At 40.7% G+C, this 21,558-nt stretch overlaps 1 long non-coding RNA gene across 6 annotated transcripts in view; it reads left to right on the top strand.

Annotated features, from left to right (window-relative positions):
- Nucleotides 1–21,558, top strand: part of LOC131742517 (uncharacterized) — a 78,979-nt gene that overhangs the window by 1,203 nt on the left and 56,218 nt on the right. Inside the window, exon 3 of one of the 6 annotated variants that reach the window (XR_010836900.1) lies at nt 2,916–3,142. The exons of 3 other annotated variants lie outside the window; for them this stretch is intronic. This is a non-coding gene — a long non-coding RNA (uncharacterized lncRNA). Of the gene's footprint in view, nt 1–2,689; nt 3,143–21,558 lie in introns of all 6 variants that reach the window. 2 more of the 6 variants (XR_010836899.1, XR_010836896.1) reach the window with 2 other exon arrangements.

Genomic DNA, 21,558 nt, shown 5'->3' with positions numbered 1-21,558 from the left:
TTAGTTGAATCTACAGATGGTTGATTATAAGGTTGTATTTGGATGTTCTGCCGAGTGGGTGCCCCTGACACACCTCCCCTGCCCCAACCAAGGTGTTCAGGGCTCAGCTGTTGTATCATCCCTCCTGTGTTCTGAATCCTCCTTAGTTCTCCATTCTAATTTCTACACTTCAACCAGGGCCAACACTTGGAAGCATAAATCCCATGGGCGACTTTCCCTGACTTCGTTTCCTCTCAGGATCCACCCCAATCCCCCTGCAAGCTCACCGGGCTGCGTGTGCTTTGGCTGGTTGTTGTTTTCTGAAAAAACAATTCACAGTAGCCAGGGGTAGTTTCTTTGAATTGTCCTGGGTACAAGTGTCCTGGGGTAGCCTTAAAGAAAGGTGAAGGCAGTTAAATGGAAAAGGAGCTGGGGAAGCTTTCAAAGCAGTGAATTGTGTTCTCTGAAAGCAATGAGGGGAGACTTCCTCCAGGTGATTTTGAAGAGCAATCATGGTATCTAATTTAGCAGGAGTTGAGGCTTCTAGAGGCCCAGCTAATGATATCTTGGTTTATGGGGTTTTTCTTTTGTTGTTTGCTATTGGAGCAGATCAAAGTGAAGGTATTTTCACCCAAAGCCACAAAATCCTAAGAAATATCCCAGTCTTGGATAAACCCAGTAAACTGAAAAGGGCTCTTTTGGTCCACATTTACTCAAGATGTTTACAATGGTGGTGAAATTCTGATGCAAATTTTCCAAAAAGCGTGAACGTAACTCTACTTTTAGAAATAGTCCTTAGTGTTACCTGTATTAAACTCTTCAGTAAGCATGCACTTTTATGTCAGCCACACAAAATTTAAATGAGGAAGCTGAAGGTAGGTCAGCATTCCAAAGTGAATTGTAACCAGAAGCCTCCCGTAGGATTTCCATAGACTGGCTTACTAATTATGCAGCGTGGCTCAGCATCCATTTTGTAATGAACCTGCAAGATGACTCCCATTTGGCAAATTGACCCGCTAATGTAAAGGTTGATTCTTATCACGTGGGAGAATTGATTCCTGATGAGAAATGCTAGACAATGGAACCGCCCCTCGTTGGCTTCACAATGCAGATCCAATATCTTTAATTCCTTGGTGGAAAGAAACAGAAACATTCCATGGCTTGTGACAGCACCTCGAGAATGACTGCTGTTGTTGAACAGCATCAGGGGCCAAAGGAACATTGACCGTCTCTCCACCTGGATAGGCAGGTTATCTGGAGTGACTAACATATCCTGAATTCGGCAGGAGCTCCCTGGGTTTTTAACCACCATAGTTGGTTGGGAGGTTTGGATTTCTCTGCACGTTAGATTTCCCTTCCTCTTATGTTTATTGTAAACAGCTGCATTATAATTTGATTCAAGTTTTGAGGCCAGGGATTTCCCTGGTGGTCCAGTGGTTAGGACTTTGCGCTTCCACTGCAGGGGACACGGGTTCCATCCCTGGTCAGGGAACTAAGACCCTGCAAGCCGTGCAGCCAAAAAAAGAAAAAAATAAAAAACAGGGGAGTTTTTTGTTTGTTTGTTTTTGTTTCTTTGCGGTACACGGGCCTCTCACTGTTGTGGCCTCTCCCGTTGCGGAGCACAGGCTCCGGACGCGCAGGCTCAGCGGCCATGGCTCACGGGCCCAGCCGCTCCGCGGCACGTGGGATCCTCCCGGACCGGGGCACGAACCCGTGTCCCCTGCATCGGCAGGCGGACTCTCAACCACTGCGACACCCGGGAAGCCCCAGCGGGGGAGTTTTGAAGCCAGATTTCCTTTGTGTTTTCTTTTTGCCGTGCCGCTCGGCTTGTGGGATCTTAGTTCCCCAACCAGGGATTGAAACCCGGGCGCTTGGCAGTGAGAGTGTGCAGTCCTAACCACTGGACGGCCAGCGAATTCCCGAGGCCAAATTTCTGATAATTTAAAAACTATGGGGCTTCCCTGGTGGCGCAGTGGTTGAAAGTCCGCCTGCCGATGCAGGGGACACGGGTTCGTGCCCCGGTCCGGGAAGATGCCACATGCCGCGGAGCGGCTGGGCCCGTGAGCCATGGCCGCTGAGCCTGCATGTCCGGAGCCTGTGCTCCGCAACGGGAGAGGCCACAACAGTGAGATGCCCGCGTACCACAAAAAAAAAAAAGCTATGAGAGTTATTTCTTCCTATGCATCTTACTGCTGAGCTCATCTTAGCTGATACTGGGTGGCACAGAAGGAAATCTATACTGGTCTTTTAATCTGGAACATTCTCTCAAATTTTATTGGTGCTACCCCATATTTGACATAACCTTAAGATGTTAGTCAGATTCTTCTGAGGTCACAGAAAACATATGTACATATACATGGCCTAACAGAACACTGCTTAGTCTATAACCATGAACAGGAAGCCACCATGTCTTTGGATTCCCAGTCACCCAAGGGAGCAGAGTAAACAGCTGAGGGTTGCTGGTCTAGTGAGGAATTTGTAGGCTAGGGAAATCCTCTGAGAGGATTTGTAACTTAAGCAGGAAAAATATCAATTCAAACTACCCTTTTTTGGCTTAAATGTCATTTCTATTTATTGTTATTTAATTTTTGGAGTAGATAATATACATATGGTTCAGAACTTTTAAAAAATGTTAGAAACGTGAAAAAATAATTCATTTAAAAAAGTCTCACTCCCCAGTTCTTTGCTTTTTTTTCTTTCTTTAAAACAGCTTCTTTTGAGGTACACATACAGTAAGTCCCCTACATACCAACGAGTTCCGTTCCGAGAGCGTGTTCATAAGTCCAGTTTGTTCGTAAGTCCAACAAAGTTAGCCTAGGTACACATCTAACACAATCGGCTATATATTAATAGTAGTGTACTGTAATAGGTTTATAATACTTTTCACAGAAATAATAACATAAAAAACAAAAAATAAAACATTTTGAGTCTGACAGTACAGTACCTTGAAAAGTACAGCACTACAGTACAACAGCTGGCACACGGGCTGACATCGAGTGAACAGGCAGGAAGAGTCACTGACTGGAGGAGGAGGAGGAGGAGGTGGGAGATGGTAGAGCTGAAGGATCGTCAGCAACAGGAGACGGAGGGCAAGCTGCAATTTCACTCACGCCTGACTCTGATGGACTGCACGTTTGCATCTTTGGAAGTTCACTACTCGAAGGTTCGTATGTAGGGGACTTACTGTATTTAAAGTGTGCAATTTTATATTTTTTAACATGTCATATACCTATTAAACCATCACCACAATTAAGATAGTAAGCAGATTCGTCACCCCCAAAAGTTTTCTTGTACTTCTTTTAATCCTCATGCATTTCCCTGAGGACTAATGATGCTGAGCTTGTTCATGTGCTTTTGCCATATGTGTTATCTCCCCCCCCCATATTATTGAGGTGTAACTGACATACAGTACTGTGTAAGTTTAAGGTGTACAACGTGACGATTTGACTTACATATATGATGAAATGATTACCACGTCAAGTTTAGTTAACATCCATCATATCAATATAAAATAAAGGAAAAATTTTTTTCCTTGTGATGAGAACCCTTAGGATTTATGCTCTTAACTTATGTATATATTTATCGTACAACTTACATATGTATTTATCATGCATATAGTCATCGTGCATCCCTAGTACTTATTTGTCTTATAACTGGAAGTTTGTGCCTTTTGACCACCTTCATCCAATTTCTCCCTCCCTCCTCCACCTCTGATAACCACAAATCTGATCACTTTTTCCATGATTTGGCTATTTTTTTAGATTCCACGTATAAGTAAGATCATCTAATACTTGTCTTTCTCTCCCTGATTTATTTCACTTAGCATAATGCCCTCAGGGGCCATCTATGTTGTCACAAATAGCAGGATTTCCTCGTTTCTTAAACTAAATAATATTCCATTGTGTGTATATAGCACAGCTTCTTTTTTTTTTTTTTTTTTTATTTTTTATTTTTTTTTTTATTTTTTTTTTTTTTGCGGTACGCGGGCCTCTCACTGTTGTGGCCCCTCCCGTTGCGGAGCACAGGCTCCGGACGCGCAGGCTCAGCGGCCATGGCTCACGGGCCCAGCCGCTCCGCGGCATGTGGGATCTTCCCGGACCGGGGCACGAACCCACGTCCCCTGCATCGGCAGGCAGACTCTCAACCACTGCGCCACCAGGGAAGCCCTAGCACAGCTTCTTTATCCATTCATCCATTGATGGATACTTAGGTTGTTTCCATGTCTTGGCTATTGTAAATAATGCTGTTGTGAACATGGAGATGCAGATATCACTTCCACATGTTTTTGTTTTCTTCAGGTACATTCCCAGAAGTGGGATGTCTGGGTTATAGGGTAGTTCTATTTTTAATGTTTTGAGGAACCTCCATATTGTTTTCCATAGTGGCTGAAACAATTTATAATCCCACCAAGTGTGCACAAGTGTTCCCTTTTCTTCATATCCTGGCAACATTTGTTATCTTTTGTCTTTTTGATGCTAGCCATCCTGACAGGAGTGAGGTGATATCTCATTGTGGTTTTGATTTGGATTTCTCTAATGATTAGTGATATTGAGCATTGTCATGTACCTGTTGGCCATTCATGTATCTTCTTTGGACAAGTATGTATTCAAGTTCTTCGCCCATTTTTTGTGCATATGAGTTCCCTGTGTATTTTGGATATTAGCCCCTTTTCAGATAAATGGTTTGCAAATGCTTCTTCCCATTCCAAAGGTTATCTTTTAATTTTGTTGACTTTTTTCTTTTGCTGTGCAGCTTTCTGGTTTGATGTAGTTCCACTTGTTTATCTTTTATTTTGTTGCTTGAGCTTTCGGTGTCATATTTAAAAAAATAATTGCCAAGATACATGTTGAGCTTTTTTTCTATGTTTTCTGCTAGGAGGTTTATGGTTTCAGGTCTTACATTTAGGTCTTTGATCCATTTGGAATTAATTTTTGTGAGTGGTGTAAGATAGGGGTGGAATTTCATTCTTCTCCATGTGGATAACGCAATTTTTACCATTTATTGCAGAGACTTTATTTTCTCCATTGATTATTATTGGCTTCCTTGTCAAATATTATCAGACCGTATATACTTGGGTTTATTTCTCGGCTCTTGATTCTGTTCCATTAGTCTATTTATCTGTTTTTATGCCAGTACCGTACTGTTAATTCCTATAGTTTTATAAGTATAGCTTAAAATCAGGAAAGTGATACCAGCGACTTTGTCCTTTTTTCTCAAGATTGCTTTGGTTATTCAGAGTCTTTTGTGCTTCCATATAAATTTTAGCATTGGTTTTTCTACTTCTGTAAAAAATGCCATTGGAATCTTTATAGGAATTGCATCAAATCTCTAGATGGCTTTTGGTAGTGTTGACATTGCAATAATATTCTTCAAATCCATGAACACAGGATACCTTTCCATTTATTTGTGTTGTCTTTGATTTCTTTCTTTCATCGGTGTCTTGTAGTTTTCAGAGTAGAGATCTTTCACCTCCTTAGTTAAATTCACTCCTAAATATGCTTTTGTTTTTGATGCTACTGTAAGTGGAATAATTTTCTTTCTTTTTCAGGTAATTTGTTATAATAGAGATGCTACTGATTTTTTTTTAACATCTTTATTGGAGTATAACTGTTTTACAATAGTGTGTTAGTTTTTCCTTTACAACAAAGTGAATCAGTTATACATATACATATGTTCCCATATCTCTTCCCTCTTGCGTCACCCTCTCTCCCACCCTCCCTATCCCACCCTTCTAGGTGGTCGCAAAGCACAGAGGTGATTTCCCTGTGCTATGCGGCAGCTTCCCACTAGCTATCTAATTTACATTTGGTAGTGTATATATGTCCCTGCCACTCTCTCACTTTGTCACAGCTTACCCTTCCCCCTCCCCATATCCTCGAGTCCATGCTCTAGTAGGTATGTGTTTTATTCCCGTCCTACCACTAATCTCTAAATGACATTTTTTTTCTTAGATTCCATATATATGTGTTAGCATACGGTATTTGTTTTTCTCCTTCTGACTTACTTCACTCTGTATGACAGACTCCAGGTCCATCCACCTCATTATAAATAACTCAGTTTCATTTCTTTTTATGGCTGAGTAATATTCCATCGTATATATGTGCCACATCTTCTTTATCCATTCATCTGTTGATGGACACTTAGGTTGCTTCCATGTCCTGGCTATTGTAAATAGAGCTGCAATGAACATTTTGGTACATGAGTCTTTCTGAATTATGGTTTTCTCAGGGTATATTCCCAGTAGTGGGATTGCTGGATCGTATGGTAGTTCTATTTGTAGTTTTTTAAGGAACCTCCATACTGTTCTCCATAGCGGCTGTATCAATTTACATTCCCACCAGCAGTGCAAGAGGGTTCCCTTTTCTCCACACCCTCTCCAGCATTTATTGTTTCTAGAGTTTTTGATGATGGCCAATCTGACCGGTGTGAGATGATATCTCATTGTAGTTTTGATTTGCATTTCTCTAATGATTAATGAGGTTGAGCATTCTTTCATGTGTTTGTTAGCAATCTGTATATCTTCTTTGGAGAAATGTCTATTTAGTTCTTCTGCCCATTTTTGGATTGGGTTGTTTGTTTTTTTGTTATTGAGCTGCATGAGTTGCTTATAAATTTTGGAAATTAATCCTTTGTCAGTTGCTTCATTTGCAAATATTTTCTCCCATTCTGAGGGTTGTCTTTTGGTCTTGTTTATGGTATCCTTTGCTGTGCAAAAGCTTTTAAGTTTCATTAGGTCCCATTTGTTTATTTGTGTTTTTATTTCCATTTCTCTAGGAGATGGGTCAAAAAGGATCTTGCTGTGATTTATGTCATAGAGTGTTCTGCCTATGTTTTCCTCTAAGAGTTTGATAGTGTCTGGCCTTACATTTAGGTCTTTAACCCATTTTGAGTTTATTTTTGTGTGTGGTGTTAGGGAGTGTTCTAATTTCATACTTTTACAGGTAGCTGTCCAGCCCAGCACCACTTATTGAAGAGACTGTCTTTTCTCCACTGTATATCCTTCCCTCCTTTATCAAAGATAAGGTGACCATATGTGTGTGGGTTTACCTCTGGGCTTTCTATCCTGTTCCATTGATCTATATTGTTGTTTTTGTGCCAGTACCATACTGTCTTGATTACTGTAGCCTTGTAGTATAGTCTGAAGTCAGGGAGCCTGATTCCTCCAGCTCCATATTTCGTTCTCAAGATTGCTTTGGCTATTCGGGGTCTTTTGTGTTTCTATACAAATTGTGAAATTTTTTGTTCTAGTTCTGTAAAAAATGCCCGTGGTAATATGATAGGGATCGCACTGAATCTGTAGATTGCTTTGGGTAGTAGAGTCATTTTCACAATGTTGATTCTTCCAATCCAAGAACATGGTATATTTCTCCACCTATTTGTATCATCTTTAATTTCTTTCATCAGTATCTTATAGTTTTCTGCATACAAGTCTTTTGTCTCCTTAGGTAGGTTTATTCCTAGATATTTTATTCTTTTTGTTGCAATGGTTAATGGGAGTGTTTTCTTAATTTCCCTCTCAGATTTTTCATCATTAGTGTATAAGAATGCAAGAGATTTCTGTGCATTAATTTTATATCCTGCTACTTTGCCAAATTCATTGATTAGCTCTAGTAGTTTTCTGGTAGCATCCTTAGGATTCTCTATGTATAGTATCATGTCATCTGCAAACAGTGACAGCTTTACTTCTTCTTTTCCTATTTGGATTCCTTTTATTTCTTTTTTTTCTCTGATTGCTGTGGCTAGAACTTCCAAAACTAGGTTGAATAAGAGTGGTGAGAGTGGGCAACCTTGTCTTGTTCCTGATCTTAGTGGAAATGGTTTCAGTTTTTCACCATTGAGAATGATGCTGGCTGTGGGTTTGTCATATATGGCCTTTATTATGTTGAGGAAAGTTCCCTGTATGCCTACTTTCTGCAGGGTTTTTATCATAAATGGGTGTTGAATTTTGTCAAAAGCTTTCTCTGCATCTATTGAGATGATCATACGTTTTTTCTCCTTCAGTTTGTTGATATGGTGTATCACGTTGATTGATTTGCGTATATTGAAGAATCCTTGCATTCCTGGAATAAACCCCACTTGATCATGGTGTATGATCCTTTTAATGTGCTGTTGGATTCTGTTTGCTAGTATTTTGTTGAGGATTTTTGCATCTGTGTTCATCAGTGATATTGGCCTGTAGTTTTCTTTCTTTGTGACGTCTTTGCCTGGTTTTGGTATCAGGGTGATGGTGGCCTCATAGAATGAGTTTGGGAGTGTTCCTCCCTCTGCTATCTTTTGGAAGACTTTGAGAAGGATAGTTGTTAGCTCTTCTCTGAATGTTTGATAGAATTCACCTGTGAAGCCATCTTGTCCTGGGCTTTTATTTGTTGGAAGATTTTAAATCACAGTTTCAATTTCAGTGCTTGTGATTGGTCTGTTCATATTTTCTGTTTCTTCCTGGTTTAGTATCGGCAGCTTGTGCATTTCTAAGAATTTGTCCATTTCTTCCAGGTTGTCCATTTTATTGGCATAGAGTTGCTTGTAGTAATCTCTAATAATCTTTTGTATTTCTGCAGAGTCAGTTGTTACATCTCCTTTTTCATATCTAATTCTCTTGATTTGAGTCTTCTCCCTTTTTTTCTTGATGAGTCTGGCTAATGGTTTATCAATTTGATTTATCTTCTCAAAGAACCAGCTTTTACTTTTATTGATCTTTGCTATTGTTTCCTTCACTTCTTTTTCATTTATTTCTGATCTGATCTTTATGATTTCTTTCCTTCTGCTAAATTTGGGGTTTTTTTGTTCTTCTTTCTCTAATTGCTTTAAGTGTAAAGTTAGGTTGTTTATTCTAGATGTTTCCTGTTTCTTAAGGTATGATTGTATTGCTATAAATGTCCCTCTTAGAACTGCTTTTGCTGTATCCCATAGGTTTTGGGTCGTCGTGTCTCCATTGTCATTTGTTTCTAAGTATTTTTTAATTTCCTCTTTGATTTATTCAGTGATCACTTCGTTATTAAGTAGTGTATTGTTTAGCCTCCATGTGTTTGTATTTTTTACAGATCTTTTCCTGTAATTGATATCTAGTCTCATAGCATTGTGGTCAGAAAAGATACTTGATACGATTTCAATTTTCTTAAATTTTCCAAGGCTAGGTTTGTGACCCAATATATGATCTATCCTGGAGAATGTTCCATGAGCACTTGAGAAAAATGTGTATTCTGTTGTTTTTGGATGGAATGTCCTATAAATATCAAGTAAACCCATCTTGTGTAATGTATCATTTAAAGCTTGTGTTTCCTTATTTATTTTCATTTTGGATGATCTGTCCATTGGTGAAAGTGGGGTGTTAAAGTCCCCTTCTATGATTGTGTTACTGTCAATTTCCCCTTTTCTGGCTGTTAGTATTTGCCTTATGTATTGAGGTGCTCCTATGTTGGGTGCATAAATATTTACAATTGTTATATCTTCTTCGTGGATTGATCCCTTGATCATTATGTAGTGTCTTTCTTTGTCTCTTGTAATAACTTTTATTTTAAAGTCTATTTTGTCTGATATGAGAATTGCTACTCCAGCTTTCTTCTGATTTCCATTTGCATGGAATATCTTTTTTGCATCCCCTCACTTTCAGTCTGTATGTGTCCCTAGGTCTGAAGTGGGTCTCTTGTAGACAGCATATATATGGGTCCTGTTTTTGTATCCATTCAGCCAGACTGTGTCTTTTGGTGGGAGCATTTAATCCATTTACATTTAAGGTAATTATCGATATGTATGTTCCTATTACCACATACTTAATTGTTTCGGGTTGTTCTTGTAGGTCTTTTCCTTCTCTTGTATTTCTTGCCTAGAGAAGTTCCTTTAGCATTTGTTATAGAGCTGGTTTGGTGTTGCTGAACTCTCAGCTTTTGCTTGTCTGTAAAGGTTTTAATTTCTCCATCAAATCTGAATGAGATCCTTGCTGGGTAGAGTATTCTTGGTTGTAGGTTTTTTCCCTTCATCATTTTAAATATGTCCTGCCACTCCCTTCTGGCTTGTAGAGTTTCTGCTGAAAGATCGGATGTTAACCTTATGGGGATTCCCTTGTGTGTTATTTGTTGTTTTTCCCTTGCTGCTTTTAATATGTTTTCTTTGTATGTAATTTTTGACAGTTTGATTATTATGTGTCTTGGCGTGTTTATCCTGTATGGGACTCTCTGTGCTTCCTGGACTTGATTGACTATTTCCTTTCCTATATTAGGGAAGTTTTCAACTATAATCTCTTCAAATATTTTCTCAGTCCCTTCTTTTTCTCTTCTTCTTCTGGGACCCCTATAATTCGAATGTTGGTGCGTTTAATGTTGTCCCAGAGGTCTCTGAGACTGTCCTCAGTTCTTTTCATTCTTTGTTCTTTCTTCTGCTCTGCAGTAGTTATTTCCACTATTTTATCTTCCAGGTCACTTATCCGTCCTTCTGCCTCAGTTATTCTGCTATTGATCCCATCTAGAGTATTTTTCATTTCATTTATTGTGTTGCTCATCGTTGCTTGCTTCCTCTTTATTTCTTCTAGGTCCTTGCTAACTGTTTCTTGCAATTTGTCTATTTTATTTCCAAGATTTTGAATCATGTTTACTATCATTATTCTGAATTCTTTTTCAGGTAGACTGCCTATTTCCTCTTCATTTGTTAGGTCTGGTGTGTTTTTATCTTCCTCCTTCATCTGCTGTGTGTTTTTCTGTTTTCTCATTTTGCTTATCTTACTGTGTTTGGGGTCTCCTTTTTGTAGGCTGCAGGTTCGTAGTTCCCATTATTTTTGGTGGCTGTCCCAAGTGACTAAGGTTGGTTCAGTGGGTTGAGTAGATTTCCTGGTTGGGGGGACTAGGGCCTCTGTTCTGGTGGATGAGGCTGGATCTTGTCTTTCTGGTGTTCAGGTCCACGTCTGGTGGTGTGTTTGGGGATGTTGGTAGCCTTATTATGATTTTAGGCAGCCTCTCTGCTAATGGATGGGGCTGTTGACCTGTCTTGCTCTTTGTTGCGCATAGGGTGTCCAGCACTGTTCATTGCTGGTCCTTGAGTGAAGCTGGGTCTTGGTGTTGAGATGGAGATCTCTGGGAGATTTTCACCGTTTGATATTGCATGGAGCTGGGAGGTCTCTTGTGGACCAGTGTCCTGAGGTTGGTTCTCCCACCTCAGAGACACAGCCGTGGTGCTTGGTTGGAGTGCCAAGAGCCTTTAATCCACACGGTTCAAAATAAAAGGGAGAAAAAATAGAAAGGAAAGGAAAGGAAGGAAGGAAGGAAAGAGAGAGATTGAAGGAAGGAAGGAAGAAAGGAAGGGAGGAAGGAAGGAAGAAAGCAAGGAAGGAAGGAAGGAGGAGAGGAAGAAAGGGAGGAAGGAGGGAAGAAAGGAGGGTAGGAGGGAAGAAAGGAAGGAAGAAAGAAAGGGAGAAGACAAAATAAAGTAGGAATTAAAATAAAAAATAATTATTAAGAAAAATTTCTATTAAAAAAAAACAAAAAAAATGGGTCGGTCTAACCGTAGGACAAATGGTGAAAGCAAAGCTATACAGACAAACTCTCACACAGCAGCACACACATACACACTCACAAAAAGAAAAAAGGGGAAAATAATAGTATATCTTGCTCCCAAAGTCCACCTCCTCAACTTGGGATGATTCGTTGTCTATTCAGGTTTTCCACAGATGCAGGGCACTTCAAGTTGATTGTAGAGCTTTAATCCGCTGCTTCTGAGGCTGCTGGGAGAGACCTCCCCCTGTCCTCTTTGTTCGCACAGCTCCTGGGGTTCAGCTTTGGACTTGGCCCTGACTCTGCATGTAGGTCGTCTGAGGGCGTCTGCCCTTGGCTCAGACAGGACGGGGTTAAAGGAGCAGCTGATTCGGGGACTCTGGCACAGGCCGCGGGGAGGGAGGGGCACAGATGCAGGGCGAGCCCGCCGTGACAGAGGCCGGCGTGATGCTGCACCGGCCCGAGGCGCGCCCCGCGTTCTCCCAGGGAAGCTGTCCCTGGATCCTGGGACCCCGACAGTGGCAGGCTGCACGGGCTCCCGGGAGGGGTGGTGTGGAGAGTGACCTGTGCTCGTACACAGGCCTCTTGGTGGTGGCAGCAGCAACCCTAGCGTCCCACACCCGTCTCCACTGTCCGTGCCGACAGCTGCAGCTCACGCCCAGTTCTGGAGCTCCTTTACGAGGTGCTCTTAATCTCTTCTCCTTGCGCCTGAGGAAGCAAAGAGGCAAGAAAAAGTCTCTTGTCTCTTCGGCAGCTCCGTGCCCGTTTCTGGAGCTCCTTTAAGCGGTGCGCTTAATCCCCTCTCCTCACGCCCCAGGAAGCAAAGAGGGAAGAAAAGGTCTCTTGCCTCTTCGGCAGCTCCAGACTTCAACCGGACTCCCTCCCGGCGCGCACTAGCCCCCTTCATGCTGTGTTCACACCTCCCACCCCAGACCTCTCTCTGGGATCCGACTGAAGCCCGAGGCTCAGCTCCCAGCCGCGCCTGCCCTGGCAGGTGAGCAGACAAGCCTCTCGGGCTGGTGAGTTCTGGTGGGCACTGGTCCTCTGTGGGAATCTCTCCGCTTTGCCCTCCGCACCCTGTTGCTGTGCTCTCCTCTGCGGCTCCGAAGCTTCCACCCAGCCACCCGCAGTCTCTGCCCGCGAAGGGGCTTCTAGTGTGTGGGAACCTTTCCTCCTAAACGGCTCCCTCCCACTGGTGCAGGGCCCGTCCGTATTCTTTGTCTTTGTTTTTTCTTTTTTCTTTTCCCCACCCAAGTACGTGGGGAGTTTCTTGCATTTTGGGAGGTCTGAGGTCTTCTGCCAGCATTCGGTGGGTGTTCTATAGGAGAAGTTCCACGTGTAGATGTATTTCTGATGTTTCTGTGAGGAGGAAGGAGATCTCCGCGCCTTACTCTTCCGCCATCTTGAAGCCTGCTCCGCTAGTGATTTTTGAGTGTTAATTTTGTATTCTACAACTTTACTGAATTCATTGATTAGACTTAACAGGTTTTTTGGTTTTTATTTTTCCTCAGTACATGGGTCTCTCACTGTTGTGGCCTCTCCTGTTGCGGAGCACAGGCTCCTGATGCGCAGGCTCAGTGGCTATGGTTCATGGGCCCAGCTGCTCCGCGGCATGTGGGATCCTCCCGGACTGGGACATGAACCTGTGTCCCCTGCATCAGCAGGTGGACTCTCAACCACTGCGCCACCAGGGAAGCCCTTAACAGGTTTTTTTTTTTTCTTTTTTCTGTACGCGGGCCTCTCACTGTTTTGGCCTCTGCCATTGCAGAGCACAGGCTCCGGATGTGCAGGTTCAGCGGCCATGGCTCATGGACCCAGCCGCTCCGCGGCATGTGGGACCTTCCTGGATTGGGGCACGAACCCGTATCCCCTGCATCAGCAGGCGGACTTTCAACCACTGCACCACCCAGGAAGCCCTTAACAGGTTATTTTTGATAGAGTCTTTAGGATTTTCGTATTTTTTTGAATTTTGAATTTTATTTTATATATTTTTTTAATACAGCAGGTTCTTATTAGTCATCAGTTTTGTACACATCAGTGTATACATGTCAGTCCCAATCTCCCAATTCATCACACACACCCCACCCCCCACCACTTTCCCCCTTTGTGTCCATACGTTTGTTCTCTACATCTGTGTCTCAGTTTCTGCCCTGCAAACTGGTTCATCTGTACGATTTTTCTAGGTTCCACATATATGTGTTAATATATGATATTTGTTTTTCTTTTTCTGACTTACTTCACTCTGTATGGCAGTCTCTAGATCCATCCACATCTCAACAAATGACTCAATTTCGTTCCTTTTTATGGCTGAGTAATATTCCATTGTATATATGTACCACGACTTCTTTATCCATTCGTCTGTCATTGTGCATTTAGGTTACTTCCGTGACCTGGCTATTGTCAATAGTGCTGCAGTGAACATTGGGGTGCATGTGTCTTTTTGAATTATGGTTTTCTCTGGGGGTATGCCCAGTAGTGGGATTGCTGGATCATATGGTAATACAGTTATTGTACACTGATTGATACAGCGGCTGTATCAATTTACATTCCCACCAACAGTGCAAGAGGGTTCTCTTTTCTCCACACCCTCTCCAGCATTTGTTTGTAGATTTTCTGATGATGCCCATTCTAACTGGTGTGAGGTGATACCTCGTTGTAGTTTTGATTTGCATTTCTCTAATAATTAGTGATGTTTAGCAGCTTTTCATGTGCTTCTTGGCCTTCTGTACGTCTTTGGAGAAATGTCTATTTAGGTCTTCTGCCCTTTTTTGGCTTGGGTTGTTTGTTTCTTTAATATTGAGCTGCATGAGCTGTTTATATATTTTGGAGATTAATCCTTTGTTGATTCATTTGCAAATATTTTCTCCCATTCTGAGGGTTGTCTTTTCATGTTGTTTATGGTTTCCTTTGCTGTGCAAAAGCTTTGAAGTTTCATTAGGTCCCGTTTGTTGGTTTATGTTTTTATTTCCATTACTCTAAGAGGTGGGTCAAAAAAGATCTTGCTGTGATTTATGTCAGAGAGTGTTCTTCCTATGTTTTCCTCTAAGAGTTTTATAGTGTCTGGTCTTACATTTAGGTCTTTAATCCATTTTGAGTTTATTTTTGTGTATGGTGTGAGGGAGTGTTCTAATTTCATTCTTTTACATGTAGCTGTCCAGTTTTCCCAGCACCACTTATTGAAGAGACTGTCTTTTCTCCATTGTATATGTTTGCCTCCTTTGTCATAGATTAGTTGACCATAGGTGCGTTGGTTTACCTCTGGGCTTTCTATCCTGTTCCATTGATCTATGTTTCTGTTTTTGTGCCAGTACCATATTGCCTTGATTACTGTAGCTTTGTAGTATAGTCTGAAGTTAGGGAGTCTGATTCCTCCAGCTCTGTTTTTTTCCCTCAAGACTGCTTTGGCTATTTGGGGTTTTTTGTGTCTTCGTACAAATTTTAAGATTTTTTTTGTTCTAGTTCCTTAAAAGTGCCATTGGTAATTTGATAGGGATTGCTTTGAATCTGTAGATTGCTTTGGGTAGTAAAGTTATTTTCACAATATTAGTTTTTCCAATCCAGGAACATAGTATATCTCTCCATCTGTTGGTGTCATCTTTAATTTCTTTCATCAGAAAGAAATTAAATTAAATTCTGCATACACGTCTTTTATCTCCCTAGGTAGATTTATTCCTAGGTATTTTATTCTTTTTGTTGCAATGGTAAATGAGAGTGTTTCCATAATTTCTGTTTCAGATTTTTCGTCATTAGTGTATAGGAATGCAAGAGATTTCTGTGCATTAATTTTGTATCCTGCAACTTTGCAAAATTCATTGATTAGCTCTAGTAATTTTCTGGTGGCATTTTTAGGATTGTCTATAGTATCATGTCATCTGCAAACAGTGACAGTTTTACTTCTTCTTTTCCAATTTGTATTCCTTTTTTTTCCTTTTTCGTCTGATTGCTGTGGCTAGGACTTCCAAAACTATGTTGAATAATAGCGGTGCTACTGGACATCCTTGTCTTGTTCCTGATCTTAGAGGAAATGCTTTCAGTTTTTCACCATTGAGAATGATGTTAGCTGTGGGTTTGTCATGTATCGCCTTTATTATGTTGAGGTAGGTTTCCTCTGTGCCTACTTTCTGGAGAGTCTTTATCATAATTGGGTGTTGAATTTTGTCAAAAGCTTTTTCTGCATATATTGAGATGATGATATGGTTTTTATTCAATTTGTTAGTATGGTGTATCACATTGATTGATTTGCATATATTGAAGAATCCTTGCATCCCTGGGATAAATCCCACTTGATCGTGATGTGTGATCCTTTTAATGTGTTGTTGGATTCTGTTTGCTAGTATTTTGTTGAGGATTTTTGCATCTATATTCATCATTGGTTTGGTCTGTAAGTTTCTTTTTTTGTAGTATCTTTGTCTGGTTTTGGTATCAGGGTGATGCTGGCCTCATAGAATGAGTTTGGGAGTGTTCTTTCCTTTGCAGTTTTTTGGAAGAGTTTGAGAGGGCTGGGTGTTAGCTCTTCTCTAAATGTTTGATAGAATTCACCTGTGAAGCCATCTGGTCCTGCACATTTGTTTGTTGGGAGATTTTTAATCACTGTTTCAATTTCATTACTTGTGATTGGTCTGTTCATATTTTCTGTTTCTTCCTGGTTCAGTCTTGGAAGGTTATACCTTTCTAAGAATTCGTCCATTTTTTTCCACGTTCTCCATTTTATTGGCATAGAGTTGCTTGTAGTAGTCTCTTAGGATGCTTTGGATTTCTGCTGTGTCTGTTGTAACTTCTCCTTTTTCATGTCTAATTTTATTGATTTGAGTCCTCTCCCTCTTTTTCTTGATGAGTCTGGCTAATGGTTTATCAATTTGATTTATCTTCTCAAAGAACCAACTTTTACTTTTATTGATCTTTGCTATTGTTTTCTTTGTTTTTATTTCATTTATTTCTGTTCTGATCTTTATGATTTCTTTCTTTCTGCTAACTTTTGGGTTTGTTTGTTCTTCGTTCTCTAGTTCCTTTAGGTGTAAGTTTAGATTGTTTACTTGATATTTTTCTTGTTTCTTGAGGTAGGCTTCTATAGCTATAAACTCTTCTCTTAGAACTGCTTTTGCTGCATCCCATAGGTTTTGGAACGTCGTGTTTTCATTGTCATTTGTGTCTAGGTATTTTTTTAATTTCCTCTTTGGTTTCTTCAGTGATCTCTTGGTTATTTAGTAACGTATTGTTTAGCATCCATGTGTTTGTGTTTTTTTCCTTTTTTTTCCCCTGTAATTCATTTCTAACCTCATAGTGTTTTGTCAGAAAGGATGCTTGATATGATTTCAATTTTCTTAAATTTACTGAGGCTTGATTTGTGACCCAAGATGTGATCTATCCTTGAGTATGTTCCATGCACACTTGAGAAGAAAGTGTAATCTGCTGTTTTTGGATGGAATGTCCTGTAAGTATCAATGCAATCTATCTGGTCTCTTGTGTCATGTAAAGTTTCCGTTTCCTTATTTATTTTCATTTTGGATGATCTGTCCATTGGTGTAAGTGAGGTGTTAAAGTCCCCCACTACTATTGTGTTACTGTTGATTTCCTCTTTTATAGCTGTTAGTAGTTGCCTTATGTATTGAGGTGCTCCTGTGTTGGGTGCATATGTATTTATAATTGTTATATCTTTTTCTTGGATTGATCCCTTGATCGTTATGTAGTGTCCTTCCTTGTCTCTTGTAACATTCTTTATTTTAAAGTCTGTTTTATCGGATATGAGTATTGCTACTCTAGCTTTCTTTTGATTTCCATTTGCATCGAATATCTTTTTCCATCCCCTCACTTTCAGTCTGTGTGTATCCCTAGGTCTGAAGTGGGTCTCTTGTAGACAACATATATATGGGTCTTGTTTTTGCATCCATTCAGCGAGCCTTGTGTTTTTTGGTTGGCGCATTTAATCCATTCATGTTTAAGGTAATTATCGATATGTATGTTCCTGTGACCATTTTCTTAATTGTTTTGGGTTTGTTTTTGTAGGTCTTTTTTTTTCTCTTGTGTTTCCCACTTAGAGGAAGTTCCTTTAGCATTTGTTGTAGAGCTGGTTCAGTGGTGCTGAATTCTCTTAGCTTTTGCTTATCTGTAAAGCTTTTGATTTCTCCATTGAATGTGAATCAGATCCTTGCCAGGTATAGTAATTTTGGTTGTAGGTTCTTTCCTTTCATCACTTTAAGTATATCATGCCACTCCCTTCTGGCTTGTAGAGTTTCTGCTGAGAAATCAGCTGTTAACCTTGTGGGAGTTCCCTTGTATGGTATTTGTTGTTTTTCCGTTGCTGCTTTCAGTAATTTTTCTTTGTCTTTAATTTTTGCCAATTTGATTACTACGTGTCTCAGCGTGTTTCTCCTTGGGTTTATCCTGTATGGGACTCCCTGTGCTTCCTGGACTTGGGTGGCTATTTCCTTTTCCATGTTAGGGAAGTTTTCGACTATAATCTTTTCAAATATTTTCTCAGGTCCTTTCTGTCTTCTCCTTCTGGGACCCCTATAATGTGAATGTTGTGTTTAATGTTGTCCCAGAGGTCTCTTAGGCTGTCTTCATTTCTTTTCATTCTTTTTTCTTTACTCTGTTCCGCAACAGTGAATTCCACCATTCTGCCTTCCAGGTCACTTATGCGTTCTTCTGCCTAAGTTATTGATTACTTCTCGTGTAGAAAGGAATTCGTACGCTATTGATTCCTTCTAGTGTAGTTTTCATTTCAGTTATTGTATTGTTCATCTCTGTTTGTTTGTTCTTTAATTCTTCTTGGTCTTTGTTAAACATTTCTTACATCTTCTCGATCTTTGCCTCCATTCTTTTTCTAAGGTCCTGGCTCATCTTCACTGTCATTATTCTGAATTCTTTTTCTGGAAGGTTGCATATCTCCACTTCATTTAGTTGTTTTTCTGGGATTTTATCTTCTTCCTTCACCTGGTATATAGTCCTCTGCCTTTTCATCTCATCTTTCTGTGAATGTGGTTTTTGTTTCACAGGCTGCAGGATTGTAGTTCTTCTTGCTTCTGCTGTCTGTCCTCTCGTAGATGAGGCTGTCTAAGAGGCTTGTGTAAGTTTCCTGATGGGAGGCACTGGTGGTGGGTAGAGCTGACTGTTGCTCTGGTGGCCAGAGCTCAGTAAGACTTTAATCTACTTGACTGCTGATGGGTGGGGCTGGGTTCCCTCCCTGTTGGTTGTTTGGCTTGAGGCAACCCAACACTGGAGCCTACCAGGGCTCTTTGGTGGGGCTAATGACAGACTCTGGGAGGGCTCACGCCAAGGAATACTTCCCAGAACTTCTGCTTCCAGTGTCCTTCTCCCAATTGTGTGCCACAGCCACCCCCCACCTCTGCAGGAGACCCTCCAGCACTAGCAGGTAGGTCTGGTTCAGTCTCCCCTGGGGTTACTGCTCCTTCCCTGGGTCCCAGTGTGCACACTACTTTGTGTGTGCCCTCCCAAGAGTGGAGTCTCTGTTTCCCCCACACCTGTCGAAGTCCTGCAATCAATTCCCACTAGTCTTCAAAGTCTGATTCAATAGGAATTCCTCTTCCTGTTGCCGGACCCCTAGGTTGGGAAGCCTGACGTGGGGCTTAGAACTTTCACTGCAGTGGGTGGACTTCTGTGGTATAAGTGTTCTCCAGTTTGTGAGTCACCCACCCAGCAGTTATGGGGTTTGCTTTCATTGTGATTGCATCCTTCCTACCATCTCACTGTGGCTCCTCCTTTTTCTTTGGATGTGGGGTATCTTTTTTGGTGAGTTCCAGTGTCTTACTGTTGATGATTGTTCAGCAGTTATGATTCCGGTGCTTTTGCAAGAGGGAGTGAGTGCATGTCCTTCTATTCTGCCATCTTGAACCAGTCTCCAGGATTTTCTATATATAAAAGCATTTCATCTGCAAATAGAAAATTTTACTTCATCATTTCCAATTCTGATGCCTCTTATTTCTTTTTCTTGCTGATTGCTCTGGCTGGAACTTCCAGTAATATGTTGAATAGGAGTGCTGAGAGGGGCATCCTCATTCCTCATCTAAGAGGAAAATCTTTTAACCTTTCACTATTGAGTATGATATTATCTGTGGGCCTGATATAAATGGCCTTTATTATGTTGAGGGGTGTTCCTCCTATACCTACTTTGTCAAGAGTTTTTATCATGAACAGATGTTGAATTTTGTCAAGTGCTTTTTCTGCATCTATCAAGATGATCACGTGTTTTTTCTTTCATTCTATTAACGTGTTGTATGGCATTGATTGATTTGCGTATGTTGAACTGTCCTTGATCATAGGGATAAATCCTCCTTGATCAGGGTGAATGATCTTTTTAATGTGCTGCTGAATTTGGTTTGGTATTATTTTATTGAAAAAATTTTCATGTATGTTTATGTCAGGGATATTGGCCTCTAGTTTTCTCTTTTTGTAGTCCTTTTCTGGCTTTGGTATCAGGGTATTGCTGGCCTCATAAGATGAGTTTGCGGTATTCTGTTCTCCTCCAGTTTTTGGAAAAGTCTGAGAAGGATTGGCATTAATTCTTCTTTAAATGTTTGGTAAAATTCACCAGTGAAGCCATCTGTCTGATCTTGAGCTTTCTTCATTGGGAGATTTTTGATTACTGATTCAGTCTCCTTGATAGCAATTGGTATGTTCAGATTTGCTGTTTGTTTTTGCTCCAGGCTTGGTAGGTTGTATACATCTAAGAATTTTTCCATTTCTTTTAGGTTGCCCAGTTTTTCTACATACAGTTGATCATAGTAGCCTCTTATGATCCTTTGTATTTCTGGGGTATCAGTTGGAATATTTCCTTTTCATTAATAATTTTGTTTATTTGGGCCCTCTCTCTTTTTTTCTTCATTAGAATAGCTAAAGGTTTGTCAAGTTTATTTATTGTTTCAAAGAACCAGCTATTCTTTTAATCTTTAAACATTTTTTCTGCTGTTTTATTTCTGATCTAATCACTATATTTTTTCTTCTGCTAACTGTGGTCTCAGTTCTTCTTTTTTTAGTTCTTTAAGGCATACAGTTGATTATTTGAAATCTTTATTGATGATTAATGAAGGCATTTATCGCTATGAATTTTCCTTTTAGGACTGCTTATGCTGCATCCTGTAAGTTTTGGTGTGTTGTTTACATTTTCATTTGTCTAAAGATACTTTTTTTTTTTTTTTTTTTTGGCGGTACGCGGGCCTCTCACTGTTGTGGCCTCTCCCGTTGCGGAGCACAGGCTCCAGACGCGCAGGCTCAGCAGCCATGGCTCACGGGCCCAGCCGCTCTGCGGCATGTGGAATCTTCCCGGACCGGGGCACGAACCCGTGTCCCCTGCATCGGCAGGCGGACTCTCAACCACTGCGCCACCAGGGAAGCCCCTAAAGATACTTTTTAAATTTCCCCTTTAATTTCTTCTTTGATCCATTGGTTGTTGAGGAGAGTGTTGTGTAATTCCCATTGTATTTGTGAATTTTTCAGTTTTCCTCCTATTGATGATTTCTTATCTCATACCATTGTGGCCAGAGAAGTTGGTGTGATTCTAACTTTTGGAATTTGCAAAGGATTGCTTTGTGGCCTAACATATGGTCTATCCTAGAAAATGTTGCATATGAGTTTGAAAACAATGTGTGTTCTGCTGTTGTTGGATAGAATGTTGTTTACGTCTGTGAGGTTCATTTGATCGATAGTGTTGTTCAGATCTGCTTTTTTTTTTTTTTTTTTACATAAATTTATTTTATTTCTTTATTTTTGGCTACGTTGGGTCTTCGTTGCTGTGCATGGGCTTTCTCTAGTTGTGGTTAGCAGGGGCTACTCTTCGTTACGGTGCGCGGGCTTCTCATTGCAGTAGCTCGTCTTGTTGTGGAGCATGGGCTCTAGCCTTGTGGGCTTCAGTAGTTGTGGTGCGGGTGCTCAACAGTGCGGGCTCACTAGTTGTGGCACACGGGCTTAGTTGTTCGGCGGCTTGTCTTCTCCTGGACCAGGGCTCGAACACGTGTCCTCTGCAATGGCAGGTGGATTCTTAACCACTGTACCACCAGGGAAGCCCTGGATCTGCTTTTTAAATTTTTTTAATTAAAAAAATTTTTTTGTTTTTTGTTTTTTTTGCAGTATGTGGGCTTCTCACTGT

This window comes from Kogia breviceps, chromosome 15 (genome assembly GCF_026419965.1).
Source record: "Kogia breviceps isolate mKogBre1 chromosome 15, mKogBre1 haplotype 1, whole genome shotgun sequence".
Classification (NCBI taxonomy): domain Eukaryota; kingdom Metazoa; phylum Chordata; class Mammalia; order Artiodactyla; family Physeteridae; genus Kogia; species Kogia breviceps.
The sequence above is the reverse complement of the archived record's forward strand: the minus strand, read 5'-3'. Positions and strand labels throughout refer to the sequence as shown.